Source organism: Schistocerca cancellata, chromosome 1 (assembly GCF_023864275.1).
Source record: "Schistocerca cancellata isolate TAMUIC-IGC-003103 chromosome 1, iqSchCanc2.1, whole genome shotgun sequence".
Taxonomy (NCBI): domain Eukaryota; kingdom Metazoa; phylum Arthropoda; class Insecta; order Orthoptera; family Acrididae; genus Schistocerca; species Schistocerca cancellata.
The window spans coordinates 117,478,919-117,495,348 of NC_064626.1; the positions used below are offsets into that span (position 1 = coordinate 117,478,919).

At 44.1% G+C, this 16,430-nt stretch overlaps 13 non-coding genes across 13 annotated transcripts; all 13 read left to right on the top strand.

Moving 5' to 3' along the window:
- Positions 1 to 722: 722 nt before the first annotated feature.
- On the top strand, positions 723 to 795 carry Trnar-ucu (transfer RNA arginine (anticodon UCU)). Its single transcript has one exon. It is a non-coding gene; the product is annotated as a tRNA-Arg (tRNA).
- Positions 796 to 2,015: 1,220 nt separating this feature from the next.
- On the top strand, positions 2,016 to 2,088 carry Trnar-ucu (transfer RNA arginine (anticodon UCU)). The gene has a single exon. It is a non-coding gene; the product is annotated as a tRNA-Arg (tRNA).
- Positions 2,089 to 3,308: 1,220 nt separating this feature from the next.
- Trnar-ucu (transfer RNA arginine (anticodon UCU)) lies at positions 3,309 to 3,381 on the top strand. Its single transcript has one exon. It is a non-coding gene; the product is annotated as a tRNA-Arg (tRNA).
- Positions 3,382 to 4,601: 1,220 nt separating this feature from the next.
- Positions 4,602 to 4,674, top strand: Trnar-ucu (transfer RNA arginine (anticodon UCU)). The gene has a single exon. It is a non-coding gene; the product is annotated as a tRNA-Arg (tRNA).
- Positions 4,675 to 5,894: 1,220 nt separating this feature from the next.
- Positions 5,895 to 5,967, top strand: Trnar-ucu (transfer RNA arginine (anticodon UCU)). Its single transcript has one exon. It is a non-coding gene; the product is annotated as a tRNA-Arg (tRNA).
- A 1,220-nt stretch (positions 5,968 to 7,187) lies between these two features.
- Positions 7,188 to 7,260, top strand: Trnar-ucu (transfer RNA arginine (anticodon UCU)). Its single transcript has one exon. It is a non-coding gene; the product is annotated as a tRNA-Arg (tRNA).
- Positions 7,261 to 8,480: 1,220 nt separating this feature from the next.
- Trnar-ucu (transfer RNA arginine (anticodon UCU)) lies at positions 8,481 to 8,553 on the top strand. Its single transcript has one exon. It is a non-coding gene; the product is annotated as a tRNA-Arg (tRNA).
- A 1,220-nt stretch (positions 8,554 to 9,773) lies between these two features.
- On the top strand, positions 9,774 to 9,846 carry Trnar-ucu (transfer RNA arginine (anticodon UCU)). Its single transcript has one exon. It is a non-coding gene; the product is annotated as a tRNA-Arg (tRNA).
- Positions 9,847 to 11,066: 1,220 nt separating this feature from the next.
- Trnar-ucu (transfer RNA arginine (anticodon UCU)) lies at positions 11,067 to 11,139 on the top strand. Its single transcript has one exon. It is a non-coding gene; the product is annotated as a tRNA-Arg (tRNA).
- Positions 11,140 to 12,359: 1,220 nt separating this feature from the next.
- Positions 12,360 to 12,432, top strand: Trnar-ucu (transfer RNA arginine (anticodon UCU)). The gene has a single exon. It is a non-coding gene; the product is annotated as a tRNA-Arg (tRNA).
- A 1,220-nt stretch (positions 12,433 to 13,652) lies between these two features.
- Positions 13,653 to 13,725, top strand: Trnar-ucu (transfer RNA arginine (anticodon UCU)). The gene has a single exon. It is a non-coding gene; the product is annotated as a tRNA-Arg (tRNA).
- Positions 13,726 to 14,945: 1,220 nt separating this feature from the next.
- On the top strand, positions 14,946 to 15,018 carry Trnar-ucu (transfer RNA arginine (anticodon UCU)). The gene has a single exon. It is a non-coding gene; the product is annotated as a tRNA-Arg (tRNA).
- Positions 15,019 to 16,238: 1,220 nt separating this feature from the next.
- On the top strand, positions 16,239 to 16,311 carry Trnar-ucu (transfer RNA arginine (anticodon UCU)). The gene has a single exon. It is a non-coding gene; the product is annotated as a tRNA-Arg (tRNA).
- The last annotated feature ends 119 nt before the right edge of the window (positions 16,312 to 16,430 follow it).

The following is a 16,430-nucleotide window of genomic DNA, read 5'->3' on the forward strand; positions in this document are numbered from 1 at the left end:
GGCAATTTTCGCTTCAGCACAGGGGGCTTTTACTGGAGACTGCCAGGAGTGGACTTGGTGGATGCATGAAGGGAGAAGACCAGACAGAGATGTCTGACGCTCCGCTGACGCTTGCAGAAAACTACATTAAGTATGATTCCCGCCTATAACTGACGGCGAGAGAGATGCATCATCTGTCCACTTCTCATCGAAGCACACTGTCACCAAGCAATGGCTGACGCTTCGAGCACGGCATGGAATTGCCAGGGAGGTGATGCAGCTAACGTTCCTGGTAAATGTGCTAACAGGGCACACACGTCCGTTGGAGTGTATACATATGATGGGGACCGGCTGTGACACAGCAGTCAACCAAAGTCAAAAAATGTGACTAATCGTACAGTGTTCCCAGTGTGTCGTTTACCACTTTGTGAGTGGATGCTGTTCTAAAGAGCGCAATTCCCATTTATCTGTAAGCAGCGCACGTGAGCGAATCTAATAGCAGGACTGTGTTACTACGATTGTACAGAGCAACTCTGTCAATACGCAGGTGTTTCAATCAGTAGAGCCATGGTAAACAGAGCGATTCGGAGCGATGTATCGTGTCTGTTACATAAATAATGAGTCTTTGATGTAATTGCTTCAGAGAAATATGAAAGTAAGCCTATCAGAAAAGTAACGCGAGACATGTAGCACGGGTCATGTCTTGCAGAATCTCTTACATCTGAGACCATCACTTGCACAGCGTCCCTTAGGCGCAGAGGATAGCACGTTGGACTTCTAATCCAAAGGTCGTGGGTTCGATCCCCACAAGGGACAGGCAATTTTTAAAAATGTGTGCCAATCACGAGATGGGAATTGACATATGGGTAACCACAAGCGTCTTCAAAAGGTGAAAATTGTTGTGACTTCAGTTCTATGCTTAAATATGTTAACCTTACACATACAAGCAAAATTCTCGTAGATCCATGACGCTGCTATGTGTAAATGCTGTAAAAGCGGAACCATATCTTCACGCCCCTGTTCACGGGAATTTTCTTTCAATACCCAATTTTTACCTACACATAGAAATATAGCAATAGAACGCACATTTTGTACAGAAACAAATACAATGAAGAGTGAAATAATTTTGTATTACTTCACGAGTCAATGTATGTAATCCCAGTCATGATCTTTAATTCTTCCAGCCCAAGGTGAGAGGGTTTCAGTTTTCTCGGCCACAAGTGAGAAAAGTAGACAGTTTCACAACAAGATATTGTACTATGGTTCCTTAACTGTTCCCAGTAAGCAATGGCACTCTGTATCTATAGAAACGGCGGCAATTTTCGCTTCAGCACAGGGGGCTTTTACTGGAGACTGCCAGGAGTGGACTTGGTGGATGCATGAAGGGAGAAGACCAGACAGAGATGTCTGACGCTCCGCTGACGCTTGCAGAAAACTACATTAAGTATGATTCCCGCCTATAACTGACGGCGAGAGAGATGCATCATCTGTCCACTTCTCATCGAAGCACACTGTCACCAAGCAATGGCTGACGCTTCGAGCACGGCATGGAATTGCCAGGGAGGTGATGCAGCTAACGTTCCTGGTAAATGTGCTAACAGGGCACACACGTCCGTTGGAGTGTATACATATGATGGGGACCGGCTGTGACACAGCAGTCAACCAAAGTCAAAAAATGTGACTAATCGTACAGTGTTCCCAGTGTGTCGTTTACCACTTTGTGAGTGGATGCTGTTCTAAAGAGCGCAATTCCCATTTATCTGTAAGCAGCGCACGTGAGCGAATCTAATAGCAGGACTGTGTTACTACGATTGTACAGAGCAACTCTGTCAATACGCAGGTGTTTCAATCAGTAGAGCCATGGTAAACAGAGCGATTCGGAGCGATGTATCGTGTCTGTTACATAAATAATGAGTCTTTGATGTAATTGCTTCAGAGAAATATGAAAGTAAGCCTATCAGAAAAGTAACGCGAGACATGTAGCACGGGTCATGTCTTGCAGAATCTCTTACATCTGAGACCATCACTTGCACAGCGTCCCTTAGGCGCAGAGGATAGCGCGTTGGACTTCTAATCCAAAGGTCGTGGGTTCGATCCCCACAAGGGACGGGCAATTTTTAAAAATGTGTGCCAATCACGAGATGGGAATTGACATATGGGTAACCACAAGCGTCTTCAAAAGGTGAAAATTGTTGTGACTTCAGTTCTATGCTTAAATATGTTAACCTTACACATACAAGCAAAATTCTCGTAGATCCATGACGCTGCTATGTGTAAATGCTGTAAAAGCGGAACCATATCTTCACGCCCCTGTTCACGGGAATTTTCTTTCAATACCCAATTTTTACCTACACATAGAAATATAGCAATAGAACGCACATTTTGTACAGAAACAAATACAATGAAGAGTGAAATAATTTTGTATTACTTCACGAGTCAATGTATGTAATCCCAGTCATGATCTTTAATTCTTCCAGCCCAAGGTGAGAGGGTTTCAGTTTTCTCGGCCACAAGTGAGAAAAGTAGACAGTTTCACAACAAGATATTGTACTATGGTTCCTTAACTGTTCCCAGTAAGCAATGGCACTCTGTATCTATAGAAACGGCGGCAATTTTCGCTTCAGCACAGGGGGCTTTTACTGGAGACTGCCAGGAGTGGACTTGGTGGATGCATGAAGGGAGAAGACCAGACAGAGATGTCTGACGCTCCGCTGACGCTTGCAGAAAACTACATTAAGTATGATTCCCGCCTATAACTGACGGCGAGAGAGATGCATCATCTGTCCACTTCTCATCGAAGCACACTGTCACCAAGCAATGGCTGACGCTTCGAGCACGGCATGGAATTGCCAGGGAGGTGATGCAGCTAACGTTCCTGGTAAATGTGCTAACAGGGCACACACGTCCGTTGGAGTGTATACATATGATGGGGACCGGCTGTGACACAGCAGTCAACCAAAGTCAAAAAATGTGACTAATCGTACAGTGTTCCCAGTGTGTCGTTTACCACTTTGTGAGTGGATGCTGTTCTAAAGAGCGCAATTCCCATTTATCTGTAAGCAGCGCACGTGAGCGAATCTAATAGCAGGACTGTGTTACTACGATTCTACAGAGCAACTCTGTCAATACGCAGGTGTTTCAATCAGTAGAGCCATGGTAAACAGAGCGATTCGGAGCGATGTATCGTGTCTGTTACATAAATAATGAGTCTTTGATGTAATTGCTTCAGAGAAATATGAAAGTAAGCCTATCAGAAAAGTAACGCGAGACATGTAGCACGGGTCATGTCTTGCAGAATCTCTTACATCTGAGACCATCACTTGCACAGCGTCTCTTTGGCGCAGAGGATAGCGCGTTGGACTTCTAATCCAAAGGTCGTGGGTTCGATCCCCACAAGGGACGGGCAATTTTTAAAAATGTGTGCCAATCACGAGATGGGAATTGACATATGGGTAACCACAAGCGTCTTCAAAAGGTGAAAATTGTTGTGACTTCAGTTCTATGCTTAAATATGTTAACCTTACACATACAAGCAAAATTCTCGTAGATCCATGACGCTGCTATGTGTAAATGCTGTAAAAGCGGAACCATATCTTCACGCCCCTGTTCACGGGAATTTTCTTTCAATACCCAATTTTTACCTACACATAGAATTATAGCAATAGAACGCACATTTTGTACAGAAACAAATACAATGAAGAGTGAAATAATTTTGTATTACTTCACGAGTCAATGTATGTAATCCCAGTCATGATCTTTAATTCTTCCAGCCCAAGGTGAGAGGGTTTCAGTTTTCTCGGCCACAAGTGAGAAAAGTAGACAGTTTCACAACAAGATATTGTACTATGGTTCCTTAACTGTTCCCAGTAAGCAATGGCACTCTGTATCTATAGAAACGGCGGCAATTTTCGCTTCAGCACAGGGGGCTTTTACTGGAGACTGCCAGGAGTGGACTTGGTGGATGCATGAAGGGAGAAGACCAGACAGAGATGTCTGACGCTCCGCTGACGCTTGCAGAAAACTACATTAAGTATGATTCCCGCCTATAACTGACGGCGAGAGAGATGCATCATCTGTCCACTTCTCATCGAAGCACACTGTCACCAAGCAATGGCTGACGCTTCGAGCACGGCATGGAATTGCCAGGGAGGTGATGCAGCTAACGTTCCTGGTAAATGTGCTAACAGGGCACACACGTCCGTTGGAGTGTATACATATGATGGGGACCGGCTGTGACACAGCAGTCAACCAAAGTCAAAAAATGTGACTAATCGTACAGTGTTCCCAGTGTGTCGTTTACCACTTTGTGAGTGGATGCTGTTCTAAAGAGCGCAATTCCCATTTATCTGTAAGCAGCGCACGTGAGCGAATCTAATAGCAGGACTGTGTTACTACGATTGTACAGAGCAACTCTGTCAATACGCAGGTGTTTCAATCAGTAGAGCCATGGTAAACAGAGCGATTCGGAGCGATGTATCGTGTCTGTTACATAAATAATGAGTCTTTGATGTAATTGCTTCAGAGAAATATGAAAGTAAGCCTATCAGAAAAGTAACGCGAGACATGTAGCACGGGTCATGTCTTGCAGAATCTCTTACATCTGAGACCATCAGTTGCACAGCGTCCCTTTGGCGCAGAGGATAGCGCGTTGGACTTCTAATCCAAAGGTCGTGGGTTCGATCCCCACAAGGGACGGGCAATTTTTAAAAATGTGTGCCAATCACGAGATGGGAATTGACATATGGGTAACCACAAGCGTCTTCAAAAGGTGAAAATTGTTGTGACTTCAGTTCTATGCTTAAATATGTTAACCTTACACATACAAGCAAAATTCTCGTAGATCCATGACGCTGCTATGTGTAAATGCTGTAAAAGCGGAACCATATCTTCACGCCCCTGTTCACGGGAATTTTCTTTCAATACCCAATTTTTACCTACACATAGAAATATAGCAATAGAACGCACATTTTGTACAGAAACAAATACAATGAAGAGTGAAATAATTTTGTATTACTTCACGAGTCAATGTATGTAATCCCAGTCATGATCTTTAATTCTTCCAGCCCAAGGTGAGAGGGTTTCAGTTTTCTCGGCCACAAGTGAGAAAAGTAGACAGTTTCACAACAAGATATTGTACTATGGTTCCTTAACTGTTCCCAGTAAGCAATGGCACTCTGTATCTATAGAAACGGCGGCAATTTTCGCTTCAGCACAGGGGGCTTTTACTGGAGACTGCCAGGAGTGGACTTGGTGGATGCATGAAGGGAGAAGACCAGACAGAGATGTCTGACGCTCCGCTGACGCTTGCAGAAAACTACATTAAGTATGATTCCCGCCTATAACTGACGGCGAGAGAGATGCATCATCTGTCCACTTCTCATCGAAGCACACTGTCACCAAGCAATGGCTGACGCTTCGAGCACGGCATGGAATTGCCAGGGAGGTGATGCAGCTAACGTTCCTGGTAAATGTGCTAACAGGGCACACACGTCCGTTGGAGTGTATACATATGATGGGGACCGGCTGTGACACAGCAGTCAACCAAAGTCAAAAAATGTGACTAATCGTACAGTGTTCCCAGTGTGTCGTTTACCACTTTGTGAGTGGATGCTGTTCTAAAGAGCGCAATTCCCATTTATCTGTAAGCAGCGCACGTGAGCGAATCTAATAGCAGGACTGTGTTACTACGATTCTACAGAGCAACTCTGTCAATACGCAGGTGTTTCAATCAGTAGAGCCATGGTAAACAGAGCGATTCGGAGCGATGTATCGTGTCTGTTACATAAATAATGAGTCTTTGATGTAATTGCTTCAGAGAAATATGAAAGTAAGCCTATCAGAAAAGTAACGCGAGACATGTAGCACGGGTCATGTCTTGCAGAATCTCTTACATCTGAGACCATCACTTGCACAGCGTCTCTTTGGCGCAGAGGATAGCGCGTTGGACTTCTAATCCAAAGGTCGTGGGTTCGATCCCCACAAGGGACGGGCAATTTTTAAAAATGTGTGCCAATCACGAGATGGGAATTGACATATGGGTAACCACAAGCGTCTTCAAAAGGTGAAAATTGTTGTGACTTCAGTTCTATGCTTAAATATGTTAACCTTACACATACAAGCAAAATTCTCGTAGATCCATGACGCTGCTATGTGTAAATGCTGTAAAAGCGGAACCATATCTTCACGCCCCTGTTCACGGGAATTTTCTTTCAATACCCAATTTTTACCTACACATAGAAATATAGCAATAGAACGCACATTTTGTACAGAAACAAATACAATGAAGAGTGAAATAATTTTGTATTACTTCACGAGTCAATGTATGTAATCCCAGTCATGATCTTTAATTCTTCCAGCCCAAGGTGAGAGGGTTTCAGTTTTCTCGGCCACAAGTGAGAAAAGTAGACAGTTTCACAACAAGATATTGTACTATGGTTCCTTAACTGTTCCCAGTAAGCAATGGCACTCTGTATCTATAGAAACGGCGGCAATTTTCGCTTCAGCACAGGGGGCTTTTACTGGAGACTGCCAGGAGTGGACTTGGTGGATGCATGAAGGGAGAAGACCAGACAGAGATGTCTGACGCTCCGCTGACGCTTGCAGAAAACTACATTAAGTATGATTCCCGCCTATAACTGACGGCGAGAGAGATGCATCATCTGTCCACTTCTCATCGAAGCACACTGTCACCAAGCAATGGCTGACGCTTCGAGCACGGCATGGAATTGCCAGGGAGGTGATGCAGCTAACGTTCCTGGTAAATGTGCTAACAGGGCACACACGTCCGTTGGAGTGTATACATATGATGGGGACCGGCTGTGACACAGCAGTCAACCAAAGTCAAAAAATGTGACTAATCGTACAGTGTTCCCAGTGTGTCGTTTACCACTTTGTGAGTGGATGCTGTTCTAAAGAGCGCAATTCCCATTTATCTGTAAGCAGCGCACGTGAGCGAATCTAATAGCAGGACTGTGTTACTACGATTCTACAGAGCAACTCTGTCAATACGCAGGTGTTTCAATCAGTAGAGCCATGGTAAACAGAGCGATTCGGAGCGATGTATCGTGTCTGTTACATAAATAATGAGTCTTTGATGTAATTGCTTCAGAGAAATATGAAAGTAAGCCTATCAGAAAAGTAACGCGAGACATGTAGCACGGGTCATGTCTTGCAGAATCTCTTACATCTGAGACCATCACTTGCACAGCGTCTCTTTGGCGCAGAGGATAGCGCGTTGGACTTCTAATCCAAAGGTCGTGGGTTCGATCCCCACAAGGGACGGGCAATTTTTAAAAATGTGTGCCAATCACGAGATGGGAATTGACATATGGGTAACCACAAGCGTCTTCAAAAGGTGAAAATTGTTGTGACTTCAGTTCTATGCTTAAATATGTTAACCTTACACATACAAGCAAAATTCTCGTAGATCCATGACGCTGCTATGTGTAAATGCTGTAAAAGCGGAACCATATCTTCACGCCCCTGTTCACGGGAATTTTCTTTCAATACCCAATTTTTACCTACACATAGAATTATAGCAATAGAACGCACATTTTGTACAGAAACAAATACAATGAAGAGTGAAATAATTTTGTATTACTTCACGAGTCAATGTATGTAATCCCAGTCATGATCTTTAATTCTTCCAGCCCAAGGTGAGAGGGTTTCAGTTTTCTCGGCCACAAGTGAGAAAAGTAGACAGTTTCACAACAAGATATTGTACTATGGTTCCTTAACTGTTCCCAGTAAGCAATGGCACTCTGTATCTATAGAAACGGCGGCAATTTTCGCTTCAGCACAGGGGGCTTTTACTGGAGACTGCCAGGAGTGGACTTGGTGGATGCATGAAGGGAGAAGACCAGACAGAGATGTCTGACGCTCCGCTGACGCTTGCAGAAAACTACATTAAGTATGATTCCCGCCTATAACTGACGGCGAGAGAGATGCATCATCTGTCCACTTCTCATCGAAGCACACTGTCACCAAGCAATGGCTGACGCTTCGAGCACGGCATGGAATTGCCAGGGAGGTGATGCAGCTAACGTTCCTGGTAAATGTGCTAACAGGGCACACACGTCCGTTGGAGTGTATACATATGATGGGGACCGGCTGTGACACAGCAGTCAACCAAAGTCAAAAAATGTGACTAATCGTACAGTGTTCCCAGTGTGTCGTTTACCACTTTGTGAGTGGATGCTGTTCTAAAGAGCGCAATTCCCATTTATCTGTAAGCAGCGCACGTGAGCGAATCTAATAGCAGGACTGTGTTACTACGATTGTACAGAGCAACTCTGTCAATACGCAGGTGTTTCAATCAGTAGAGCCATGGTAAACAGAGCGATTCGGAGCGATGTATCGTGTCTGTTACATAAATAATGAGTCTTTGATGTAATTGCTTCAGAGAAATATGAAAGTAAGCCTATCAGAAAAGTAACGCGAGACATGTAGCACGGGTCATGTCTTGCAGAATCTCTTACATCTGAGACCATCAGTTGCACAGCGTCCCTTTGGCGCAGAGGATAGCGCGTTGGACTTCTAATCCAAAGGTCGTGGGTTCGATCCCCACAAGGGACGGGCAATTTTTAAAAATGTGTGCCAATCACGAGATGGGAATTGACATATGGGTAACCACAAGCGTCTTCAAAAGGTGAAAATTGTTGTGACTTCAGTTCTATGCTTAAATATGTTAACCTTACACATACAAGCAAAATTCTCGTAGATCCATGACGCTGCTATGTGTAAATGCTGTAAAAGCGGAACCATATCTTCACGCCCCTGTTCACGGGAATTTTCTTTCAATACCCAATTTTTACCTACACATAGAATTATAGCAATAGAACGCACATTTTGTACAGAAACAAATACAATGAAGAGTGAAATAATTTTGTATTACTTCACGAGTCAATGTATGTAATCCCAGTCATGATCTTTAATTCTTCCAGCCCAAGGTGAGAGGGTTTCAGTTTTCTCGGCCACAAGTGAGAAAAGTAGACAGTTTCACAACAAGATATTGTACTATGGTTCCTTAACTGTTCCCAGTAAGCAATGGCACTCTGTATCTATAGAAACGGCGGCAATTTTCGCTTCAGCACAGGGGGCTTTTACTGGAGACTGCCAGGAGTGGACTTGGTGGATGCATGAAGGGAGAAGACCAGACAGAGATGTCTGACGCTCCGCTGACGCTTGCAGAAAACTACATTAAGTATGATTCCCGCCTATAACTGACGACGAGAGAGATGCATCATCTGTCCACTTCTCATCGAAGCACACTGTCACCAAGCAATGGCTGACGCTTCGAGCACGGCATGGAATTGCCAGGGAGGTGATGCAGCTAACGTTCCTGGTAAATGTGCTAACAGGGCACACACGTCCGTTGGAGTGTATACATATGATGGGGACCGGCTGTGACACAGCAGTCAACCAAAGTCAAAAAATGTGACTAATCGTACAGTGTTCCCAGTGTGTCGTTTACCACTTTGTGAGTGGATGCTGTTCTAAAGAGCGCAATTCCCATTTATCTGTAAGCAGCGCACGTGAGCGAATCTAATAGCAGGACTGTGTTACTACGATTGTACAGAGCAACTCTGTCAATACGCAGGTGTTTCAATCAGTAGAGCCATGGTAAACAGAGCGATTCGGAGCGATGTATCGTGTCTGTTACATAAATAATGAGTCTTTGATGTAATTGCTTCAGAGAAATATGAAAGTAAGCCTATCAGAAAAGTAACGCGAGACATGTAGCACGGGTCATGTCTTGCAGAATCTCTTACATCTGAGACCATCACTTGCACAGCGTCCCTTTGGCGCAGAGGATAGCGCGTTGGACTTCTAATCCAAAGGTCGTGGGTTCGATCCCCACAAGGGACGGGCAATTTTTAAAAATGTGTGCCAATCACGAGATGGGAATTGACATATGGGTAACCACAAGCGTCTTCAAAAGGTGAAAATTGTTGTGACTTCAGTTCTATGCTTAAATATGTTAACCTTACACATACAAGCAAAATTCTCGTAGATCCATGACGCTGCTATGTGTAAATGCTGTAAAAGCGGAACCATATCTTCACGCCCCTGTTCACGGGAATTTTCTTTCAATACCCAATTTTTACCTACACATAGAAATATAGCAATAGAAGGCACATTTTGTACAGAAACAAATACAATGAAGAGTGAAATAATTTTGTATTACTTCACGAGTCAATGTATGTAATCCCAGTCATGATCTTTAATTCTTCCAGCCCAAGGTGAGAGGGTTTCAGTTTTCTCGGCCACAAGTGAGAAAAGTAGACAGTTTCACAACAAGATATTGTACTATGGTTCCTTAACTGTTCCCAGTAAGCAATGGCACTCTGTATCTATAGAAACGGCGGCAATTTTCGCTTCAGCACAGGGGGCTTTTACTGGAGACTGCCAGGAGTGGACTTGGTGGATGCATGAAGGGAGAAGACCAGACAGAGATGTCTGACGCTCCGCTGACGCTTGCAGAAAACTACATTAAGTATGATTCCCGCCTATAACTGACGGCGAGAGAGATGCATCATCTGTCCACTTCTCATCGAAGCACACTGTCACCAAGCAATGGCTGACGCTTCGAGCACGGCATGGAATTGCCAGGGAGGTGATGCAGCTAACGTTCCTGGTAAATGTGCTAACAGGGCACACACGTCCGTTGGAGTGTATACATATGATGGGGACCGGCTGTGACACAGCAGTCAACCAAAGTCAAAAAATGTGACTAATCGTACAGTGTTCCCAGTGTGTCGTTTACCACTTTGTGAGTGGATGCTGTTCTAAAGAGCGCAATTCCCATTTATCTGTAAGCAGCGCACGTGAGCGAATCTAATAGCAGGACTGTGTTACTACGATTGTACAGAGCAACTCTGTCAATACGCAGGTGTTTCAATCAGTAGAGCCATGGTAAACAGAGCGATTCGGAGCGATGTATCGTGTCTGTTACATAAATAATGAGTCTTTGATGTAATTGCTTCAGAGAAATATGAAAGTAAGCCTATCAGAAAAGTAACGCGAGACATGTAGCACGGGTCATGTCTTGCAGAATCTCTTACATCTGAGACCATCACTTGCACAGCGTCCCTTTGGCGCAGAGGATAGCGCGTTGGACTTCTAATCCAAAGGTCGTGGGTTCGATCCCCACAAGGGACGGGCAATTTTTAAAAATGTGTGCCAATCACGAGATGGGAATTGACATATGGGTAACCACAAGCGTCTTCAAAAGGTGAAAATTGTTGTGACTTCAGTTCTATGCTTAAATATGTTAACCTTACACATACAAGCAAAATTCTCGTAGATCCATGACGCTGCTATGTGTAAATGCTGTAAAAGCGGAACCATATCTTCACGCCCCTGTTCACGGGAATTTTCTTTCAATACCCAATTTTTACCTACACATAGAAATATAGCAATAGAACGCACATTTTGTACAGAAACAAATACAATGAAGAGTGAAATAATTTTGTATTACTTCACGAGTCAATGTATGTAATCCCAGTCATGATCTTTAATTCTTCCAGCCCAAGGTGAGAGGGTTTCAGTTTTCTCGGCCACAAGTGAGAAAAGTAGACAGTTTCACAACAAGATATTGTACTATGGTTCCTTAACTGTTCCCAGTAAGCAATGGCACTCTGTATCTATAGAAACGGCGGCAATTTTCGCTTCAGCACAGGGGGCTTTTACTGGAGACTGCCAGGAGTGGACTTGGTGGATGCATGAAGGGAGAAGACCAGACAGAGATGTCTGACGCTCCGCTGACGCTTGCAGAAAACTACATTAAGTATGATTCCCGCCTATAACTGACGGCGAGAGAGATGCATCATCTGTCCACTTCTCATCGAAGCACACTGTCACCAAGCAATGGCTGACGCTTCGAGCACGGCATGGAATTGCCAGGGAGGTGATGCAGCTAACGTTCCTGGTAAATGTGCTAACAGGGCACACACGTCCGTTGGAGTGTATACATATGATGGGGACCGGCTGTGACACAGCAGTCAACCAAAGTCAAAAAATGTGACTAATCGTACAGTGTTCCCAGTGTGTCGTTTACCACTTTGTGAGTGGATGCTGTTCTAAAGAGCGCAATTCCCATTTATCTGTAAGCAGCGCACGTGAGCGAATCTAATAGCAGGACTGTGTTACTACGATTGTACAGAGCAACTCTGTCAATACGCAGGTGTTTCAATCAGTAGAGCCATGGTAAACAGAGCGATTCGGAGCGATGTATCGTGTCTGTTACATAAATAATGAGTCTTTGATGTAATTGCTTCAGAGAAATATGAAAGTAAGCCTATCAGAAAAGTAACGCGAGACATGTAGCACGGGTCATGTCTTGCAGAATCTCTTACATCTGAGACCATCACTTGCACAGCGTCCCTTTGGCGCAGAGGATAGCGCGTTGGACTTCTAATCCAAAGGTCGTGGGTTCGATCCCCACAAGGGACGGGCAATTTTTAAAAATGTGTGCCAATCACGAGATGGGAATTGACATATGGGTAACCACAAGCGTCTTCAAAAGGTGAAAATTGTTGTGACTTCAGTTCTATGCTTAAATATGTTAACCTTACACATACAAGCAAAATTCTCGTAGATCCATGACGCTGCTATGTGTAAATGCTGTAAAAGCGGAACCATATCTTCACGCCCCTGTTCACGGGAATTTTCTTTCAATACCCAATTTTTACCTACACATAGAAATATAGCAATAGAACGCACATTTTGTACAGAAACAAATACAATGAAGAGTGAAATAATTTTGTATTACTTCACGAGTCAATGTATGTAATCCCAGTCATGATCTTTAATTCTTCCAGCCCAAGGTGAGAGGGTTTCAGTTTTCTCGGCCACAAGTGAGAAAAGTAGACAGTTTCACAACAAGATATTGTACTATGGTTCCTTAACTGTTCCCAGTAAGCAATGGCACTCTGTATCTATAGAAACGGCGGCAATTTTCGCTTCAGCACAGGGGGCTTTTACTGGAGACTGCCAGGAGTGGACTTGGTGGATGCATGAAGGGAGAAGACCAGACAGAGATGTCTGACGCTCCGCTGACGCTTGCAGAAAACTACATTAAGTATGATTCCCGCCTATAACTGACGGCGAGAGAGATGCATCATCTGTCCACTTCTCATCGAAGCACACTGTCACCAAGGAATGGCTGACGCTTCGAGCACGGCATGGAATTGCCAGGGAGGTGATGCAGCTAACGTTCCTGGTAAATGTGCTAACAGGGCACACACGTCCGTTGGAGTGTATACATATGATGGGGACCGGCTGTGACACAGCAGTCAACCAAAGTCAAAAAATGTGACTAATCGTACAGTGTTCCCAGTGTGTCGTTTACCACTTTGTGAGTGGATGCTGTTCTAAAGAGCGCAATTCCCATTTATCTGTAAGCAGCGCACGTGAGCGAATCTAATAGCAGGACTGTGTTACTACGATTGTACAGAGCAACTCTGTCAATACGCAGGTGTTTCAATCAGTAGAGCCATGGTAAACAGAGCGATTCGGAGCGATGTATCGTGTCTGTTACATAAATAATGAGTCTTTGATGTAATTGCTTCAGAGAAATATGAAAGTAAGCCTATCAGAAAAGTAACGCGAGACATGTAGCACGGGTCATGTCTTGCAGAATCTCTTACATCTGAGACCATCACTTGCACAGCGTCCCTTTGGCGCAGAGGATAGCGCGTTGGACTTCTAATCCAAAGGTCGTGGGTTCGATCCCCACAAGGGACGGGCAATTTTTAAAAATGTGTGCCAATCACGAGATGGGAATTGACATATGGGTAACCACAAGCGTCTTCAAAAGGTGAAAATTGTTGTGACTTCAGTTCTATGCTTAAATATGTTAACCTTACACATACAAGCAAAATTCTCGTAGATCCATGACGCTGCTATGTGTAAATGCTGTAAAAGCGGAACCATATCTTCACGCCCCTGTTCACGGGAATTTTCTTTCAATACCCAATTTTTACCTACACATAGAAATATAGCAATAGAACGCACATTTTGTACAGAAACAAATACAATGAAGAGTGAAATAATTTTGTATTACTTCACGAGTCAATGTATGTAATCCCAGTCATGATCTTTAATTCTTCCAGCCCAAGGTGAGAGGGTTTCAGTTTTCTCGGCCACAAGTGAGAAAAGTAGACAGTTTCACAACAAGATATTGTACTATGGTTCCTTAACTGTTCCCAGTAAGCAATGGCACTCTGTATCTATAGAAACGGCGGCAATTTTCGCTTCAGCACAGGGGGCTTTTACTGGAGACTGCCAGGAGTGGACTTGGTGGATGCATGAAGGGAGAAGACCAGACAGAGATGTCTGACGCTCCGCTGACGCTTGCAGAAAACTACATTAAGTATGATTCCCGCCTATAACTGACGGCGAGAGAGATGCATCATCTGTCCACTTCTCATCGAAGCACACTGTCACCAAGCAATGGCTGACGCTTCGAGCACGGCATGGAATTGCCAGGGAGGTGATGCAGCTAACGTTCCTGGTAAATGTGCTAACAGGGCACACACGTCCGTTGGAGTGTATACATATGATGGGGACCGGCTGTGACACAGCAGTCAACCAAAGTCAAAAAATGTGACTAATCGTACAGTGTTCCCAGTGTGTCGTTTACCACTTTGTGAGTGGATGCTGTTCTAAAGAGCGCAATTCCCATTTATCTGTAAGCAGCGCACGTGAGCGAATCTAATAGCAGGACTGTGTTACTACGATTGTACAGAGCAACTCTGTCAATACGCAGGTGTTTCAATCAGTAGAGCCATGGTAAACAGAGCGATTCGGAGCGATGTATCGTGTCTGTTACATAAATAATGAGTCTTTGATGTAATTGCTTCAGAGAAATATGAAAGTAAGCCTATCAGAAAAGTAACGCGAGACATGTAGCACGGGTCATGTCTTGCAGAATCTCTTACATCTGAGACCATCACTTGCACAGCGTCCCTTTGGCGCAGAGGATAGCGCGTTGGACTTCTAATCCAAAGGTCGTGGGTTCGATCCCCACAAGGGACGGGCAATTTTTAAAAATGTGTGCCAATCACGAGATGGGAATTGACATATGGGTAACCACAAGCGTCTTCAAAAGGTGAAAATTGTTGTGACTTCAGTTCTATGCTTAAATATGTTAACCTTACACATACAAGCAAAATTCTCGTAGATCCATGACGCTGCTATGTGTAAATGCTGTAAAAGCGGAACCATATCTTCACGCCCCTGTTCACGGGAATTTTCTTTCAATACCCAATTTTTACCTACACATAGAAATATAGCAATAGAACGCACATTTTGTACAGAAACAAATACAATGAAGAGTGAAATAATTTTGTATTACTTCACGAGTCAATGTATGTAATCCCAGTCATGATCTTTAATTCTTCCAGCCCAAGGTGAGAGGGTTTCAGTTTTCTCGGCCACAAGTGAGAAAAGTAGACAGTTTCACAACAAGATATTGTACTATGGTTCCTTAACTGTTCCCAGTAAGCAATGGCACTCTGTATCTATAGAAACGGCGGCAATTTTCGCTTCAGCACAGGGGGCTTTTACTGGAGACTGCCAGGAGTGGACTTGGTGGATGCATGAAGGGAGAAGACCAGACAGAGATGTCTGACGCTCCGCTGACGCTTGCAGAAAACTACATTAAGTATGATTCCCGCCTATAACTGACGGCGAGAGAGATGCATCATCTGTCCACTTCTCATCGAAGCACACTGTCACCAAGGAATGGCTGACGCTTCGAGCACGGCATGGAATTGCCAGGGAGGTGATGCAGCTAACGTTCCTGGTAAATGTGCTAACAGGGCACACACGTCCGTTGGAGTGTATACATATGATGGGGACCGGCTGTGACACAGCAGTCAACCAAAGTCAAAAAATGTGACTAATCGTACAGTGTTCCCAGTGTGTCGTTTACCACTTTGTGAGTGGATGCTGTTCTAAAGAGCGCAATTCCCATTTATCTGTAAGCAGCGCACGTGAGCGAATCTAATAGCAGGACTGTGTTACTACGATTGTACAGAGCAACTCTGTCAATACGCAGGTGTTTCAATCAGTAGAGCCATGGTAAACAGAGCGATTCGGAGCGATGTATCGTGTCTGTTACATAAATAATGAGTCTTTGATGTAATTGCTTCAGAGAAATATGAAAGTAAGCCTATCAGAAAAGTAACGCGAGACATGTAGCACGGGTCATGTCTTGCAGAATCTCTTACATCTGAGACCATCACTTGCACAGCGTCCCTTTGGCGCAGAGGATAGCGCGTTGGACTTCTAATCCAAAGGTCGTGGGTTCGATCCCCACAAGGGACGGGCAATTTTTAAAAATGTGTGCCAATCACGAGATGGGAATTGACATATGGGTAACCACAAGCGTCTTCAAAAGGTGAAAATTGTTGTGACTTCAGTTCTATGCTTAAATATGTTAACCT